The sequence below is a fragment of the Equus asinus genome, chromosome 22 (genome assembly GCF_041296235.1).
Source record: "Equus asinus isolate D_3611 breed Donkey chromosome 22, EquAss-T2T_v2, whole genome shotgun sequence".
In the NCBI taxonomy this organism is placed as follows: Eukaryota; Metazoa; Chordata; class Mammalia; order Perissodactyla; family Equidae; genus Equus; species Equus asinus.
The window spans coordinates 56,818,514-56,824,513 of record NC_091811.1 but is presented as its reverse complement, the minus strand read 5'-3'; the positions used below and the strand labels follow the sequence as shown (position 1 = coordinate 56,824,513).

General features: G+C 37.0%; 1 pseudogene; it reads left to right on the top strand.

Moving 5' to 3' along the window:
• The first annotated feature begins 291 nt into the window (after positions 1–291).
• LOC106822859 (zinc finger protein 709 pseudogene) lies at positions 292–2,275 on the top strand (annotated as a pseudogene).
• The last annotated feature ends 3,725 nt before the right edge of the window (positions 2,276–6,000 follow it).

Here is a 6,000-nt window from a genome sequence, read left to right as displayed (position 1 = left end):
TGACTTTGAGGGAGACAGTTGCTATTCTTCCAGGAAGCAATAAGAAGACCAAGTTTACTGGTCTTCAAACTTCTACATAGGAACTGACTTCATTAGAGTCATTTGGGAATCTTAAAACATAAATGAATGCTTCCCCACCCTCATCTCACTAATAGACAATTCTCAGTATTTAGATTAATAAAGAATGAACTGTGATCAAAGAATCAGTATTAAAATCAAAGCAAAAGAAAACCTCCCAGGTGATTCTGAGGAACGGGGAAGTTTGACAAAAATGACCTAGTTGAGCTTCCGGTCACGGGTCGTCTGCCCTTGAGCTCCTAACGGTTCTCTGCCGCGAACTCCGTTGCGTTGTGACCTGATCCGAAGCGTAGGGAGGACGCCGGGGGACCCACGAGCCTCAGCGATGGTCTCCTGGACTCTCATGCTTGGTGATGGGATGAGACAAAATAGCTTCCAGTTCTTCACTATGATTTTACTCATTGAAAGCTCATGCAGATTTCACCCTCTGCTTCCTGGAGTGCTCTAACTGGACTCAGTGGCCATTGAGGATGTGTCTGTGACCTTCACCCTGGAGGAGTGGGCTTTACTGGATCATTTACAGAAGAAACTCTACAGAGATGTGATGCAGGAAACCTTCAGGAATCTGGCCTCAATTGGAAAGAAATGGAAAGATCATGACACCCAAGATCAGTGCAGAAACCAGGGGAGAAAACTAAGAAGTCATATGGTAAAAACACTTTTTGAAAGTGAAGAGGGTAGTAAATGTGGAGAAAATGTCAGCCTTATTCCAAATCTCAATCTGAAGAAGAAAACTACTGGTGTGAAACCACATGAATGCAGGGCATGTGGAAAAGTCTTCACACATCATTCATCCCTTAATAGGCACATAAGGTATCACAATGAACACAAACCATCTGCCTATCAAAAATATGGACAGAAGCCATATAAATGTAAGATATGTGGGAAAGCCTTTGTTTATTTCCACGTTTTTGAAAAACATGAAAGAAATCACAACGGAGAGGAAACCTGTAAGTGTCAGGAATGTGGGAAAGCCTTTATGTGGCTCCAAACCCTACGAAGACACATGAGAATGCACACTGGAGCTGCTCCTTATAAATGTAAAGAATGTGAGAAACCCTTCAGTTGTTCTAGTTCACTTCAAGTACATGAAAGAACCCACACTGGAGAGAAACCATATGAATGTGCAAAATGCAGTAAAGCATTCAGTTGTCCCAGTTCTCTTCAAAGACATGAAAAAACTCATACTGGGAAGAAACCCTATGAATGTAAGGAATGTGGTAAAGATTTCATTTCTCATCTAGGTTTCCAAATACATGAAAGAAATCACAATGGAGAGAAACAGTATGAATGTAAAAAATGTAGTAAAGCATTCAGTTCTCTCAGTTCTCTTCAAAAACATGAAAGAGAGCACACTGGAGAGAAACCCTATGAATGTAAAAAGTGCAATAAAGCATTCAGTTTTCCCAGTTCTCTTCAAGTCCATGAAAGAACTCATACTGGAGAGAAACCTTATAAATGTAAGGAATGTTGGAAAGCCTTTACTGCTCTCTCAAGCCTTCGAGGGCACATGATCTCTCACACTGGAGATGGACCTTATAAATGTAAGGAATGTGAGAAAGCATTCATTTCTCCCAGTGCATTTCAAATACATCGAAGGATCCACACTGGAGAGAAACCCTGTGAATGTAAAGAATGTGGTAAAGCCTTCAGTTATATCACTTCCTTCCAAATACACAGAAGAACTCACACAGGAGAGAAACCCTATGAGTGTAAAGAATGTGGGAAAGCCTTTAGTGTCGCAACTTCACTTAGAATACATGAAAAAACTCACACTATGGAGAAACCTTATCAATGTAAACAATGTGGAAAAGCCTTGAGATATCATCACAATTTTCAAAGACATGAAAGGAGTCACATAGGAGAGAAACTCTATGAGTGTAAGCAATGTGGTAAGGCCTTCAGTTATTACAGTTCCTTCCAAGTACATGTAAGAAATCACACTGGAGAGAAACCCTATGAATGTAAATCATGTACTACAGCATTCACTTGTCCCAGTTCTCTTCAAAAACATGAAAGAATTCATACTGGAGAGAACCCCTATGAATGTAAGGAATGCAGGAAAGCCTTCGTTTGTCACACAAACTTTCAAAGACACATGAGAATGCACACTGGAGAGAAACTATATAAATGTGTGGAATGTGGGAAGGCCTTCTGTGATCCCAGTACTTTCCAAAGGCATGAAAGAACTCACTAGAGAAAACCTCTTGAAGGTGAACAGCATGGGAAGGACTTCAATTGGCCCACTTCCTAAAATGTGACAACTGCCACCAAAAAGAAATAAATGTAAATAACATGAGAAAGCTTAATGGGAATTAATACATGCATAATGCTCCAGAAACTTTTCAATATTGAAAGAGTTGTTATGTTGTGCTTACTAAGTGTGTTGTGTTATATTGTAAATATATTGTGTTTACTAAGCTTTTTTCCTAAGGTACATGACTAGACTGAGGATTTCTACTAATTACTTTCAGAAATGAATATTGAGGTGAGAGAATTCTATGTCATTTTCTACTGTAGTACGTAAGATCATAAGATTAATAAGTAGTGAATTTTCCTTAACTCTGTTAATAGTATTTTCTCTTTACTTCTTTTGAAGCCTCTTGGATCCAAGCATGAACTGACATGTATTTCTCCTATGCAGTTAGGTTTATTCTTTTTACAATGTTTTATTTTTTCTGTGTTAAGGGGCCATTGAAAAATGACAGTTTGGTATTTGTTGGGATTTTCTTCATGGCCGTGTATGGCAATTCCTGGACATCCCTACCAAATTATATATATTGTGCTCATTCCCCACCCCCCCGAAAAAGCTGTTTTGTGATGGAGGATATAGGATATTTTCTCCATTTTTCATACTATTAAATGGAATAAATTTTTATGTATTGTATGGTTATCAAAGAGTATGGTTCCATTTGAATTATTATGTTCACATTTAGGCCTTCACTCATTGTCCTTCTGACTGATATTTTGTGAATAGATTTTGATTAATAAGAGAGATCTGTGCTAGGACAAAAAAGCTAGAGTTGGAGATATCCTTCCTGTGAGTAATGTTAGGAACCACATCTTCCACAATCCATCAGTTTTATACTTCCCAGTTAGAATTCACCAGTAGCCTCACTTGCATGAGATTTGGAAGGCAGAAGAGAAGAAGACATTAGTGACATTTTGGAGCCACCATCCAGGGAGAGAGGCAGATACGTAGGAGCTTCCAGGACACCATCTTCCAGCCAATTTCCTGGATTCTTTGCCCTTCCAGTCAAGAGTATCCTCAAAACCACCACCAACTGTTTGATTTCCAGTTTATTTGAGGTGTCGGTTTCCGCTGATGTCTTCACAAGTTCCACCTCAACAATCCATCGGAGTTTGGGTTTTTCTGTAAGGCCTCTTGTGTCCACCAGGAAAGTAATTCAAACTTGCGTGACTGGGAGTATTCTCTGGTTCCAATCTTTTCTAGATTATATCCATGTAAGGTCTGGGGTATATAGGAAACAACTTCTTCTGTTACTGCTGTTAGCCAGGATGTTTTCCTGATTCACCGTGACATCCACAGTGGCGTATTCAAAAAGAAGGACATGGGAGTTTGTTTCTCTGCTGCATTCTGCAGCGGCTGCCTTGACCTGGTTCTTCTGTGTGAGGAGGAGCACCTTCCTCCTGTCAGGAAGACTCTTAACTGTTACTTGTAGATGAACATGATTCTTCAAAATATTTTTGATTGTGTTTGTATGTGTTTAAAGGATATGAATTTTTTGTGAGACTAGTATTTCTGTAGTTGTTTTATGGAAATATTTTATCAACTATCTTTTAAGCCCTCATATGCTAACAAATATTGTTTTTTATTTTCTCAGAGGATATATTAAAATGTTCCATTAAAATTAATGGATTTTCAGAAAAAAAAAATGACCTAGTTGACCTCCAGGACCTTTACTATTGTTCACAAAACCACACATTTATATATATATTTTTCTAAGTTACTTTCTTAGTATTAAGAATAACTATATAAATATAATAGACTATATATAACATACTATAAATACATATATAGTTAGATCAAAGGACTTCAAACTTATGGCAGATAATTTATTAATTTATTAATTAATTTATTTGATTAACTTTCTTGACTGGGTGTGGACTCAGTTATAAATAATCTCACTCTTTAGGGAGCTTACAATATATTTACTGATGTTTATACATGTGTGCTATCACCCCTTTCACCCTTCTCCTTCCCCCCTTCGCCTCTGGTAACCACCAGTCTAATCTGTGTATCTATGTGTTTGTTGTGGTGGTGGTGGTATTTATCTACTACTTATGAGTGAAATCACATGGTATTTGACTTTCTCATTCTGACTTATTTCACGTAGCATAATACCCTCAAAGTCCAGCCATGATGCTGCACATGGCAAGATTTCATCTTTTTTTTGTAGCCGACTAGTATTACATTGTGTATATATACCACATCTTTATCCATTCATTCATTGATGGGCATTTAAGTTGTTTCCAAGTCAAGGCTACTGTGAATAATGTTGCAATGAATATTGGGTTGCATATATCTTTACATGTTTGTGTTTTCATGTTATTTGGATAAATGCTCAGAGCTGGAATAGCTGGGTCATAAGGTAATTCTATTCTTAATTTTTTGAGTAGTCTCCATACTGTTTTCTATAGTGGATGTACCAGTTTTCATTCCCACCAGCAGTGTATGAGAGTTCCTTTTACTCTATATCCTCTCTAACACTTGTTATTTCCTGTTGATTAAGGTCATTCTGTTAGGCGTGAGACGATATCTCATTAGAGTTTTGACTTGCATTTCCCTAATAATTAGTGATGTTGAACATCTTTTCATGTGCCTGTTGCCCATCTGTATAGCTTCTTTGGAAAAATTTCTGTTCAGATCCTTTGCCCATGTTTAAATTGCATTGTTTCTTTCTTATTGTTGAATTGTGTGAGTTATTTACATATTTTGGACATTAACCCTTTTTCAGAGATATAGTTTGCAAATATCTTCTCCCAATTGTCAGATTGACTTTTCATTTTGTTGATGATTTCCTTTTCTGTGCAGAAGCTTTTTTAGTTTGATATATCCCATTTGTTTATTTTTTCTTTTGTTTCTTTTGCATGGTAAGACATGGTGTTCAAAAACGTACTGCTAAGACTGATTTTGAAGAGCATACTGACTGTGTTTTCTTCTAGGAGTTTTATGGTTTCAGGTCTTATATTCAAGTCTTTAATCCACTTTGAGTTAATTTTTGTGTACAGTGTAGGATAATAGTCTACTTCCATTCTTTTGCATGTGGCTGTCTGGTTCTCCCAACGCAATGTATTGAACAGATGTTCTTCTGTACATTGTAATTTCTTGGCACCTTGTCGAAAATTTGCTGTCCATAAATGTGTAGGGTTATTTCTGGGCCTTTGATTCTGTTCCATTGAGTAGTGTGTCTGTTTTTTTGCCAGTACCATGCTCTTTTTATTATTATAACTTTGTGGCATATTTTGAAATCAGGGAATGTGATACCTCCAGCTTTTCTCTCAGGATACCTTTGGCTATTGAGGGTCTTTTTTCCATATACATTTTAGGATTCTTTGTTCTCTTTCTGTGAAAGATGTCATTGGGACTTTGATAGGGATTGCATTGAATCTGCAGATTGCTTCAGGAAGTATGTACGTTTTAAGTATGTTAATGCTTCCATTTCATGGGAATGGAATATCTTCCCATTTTTGTGTGTCTTCTTCAATTTCTTTCAACAGTGTTTTATAGTTTTCAGTGTGCAAGTTTTTCACCTCTTCAGTTAAGTTTACCAGTGTGTAGTTTATTCTTTGTTTGCGACAGTAAATGGGATTATATTCTTAATTTCTCTTTATACTGTTTGGTTGTTTGTGTATAGAAACACACTGATTTTTGTATGTTGATTTTGTATCCTGCAACTT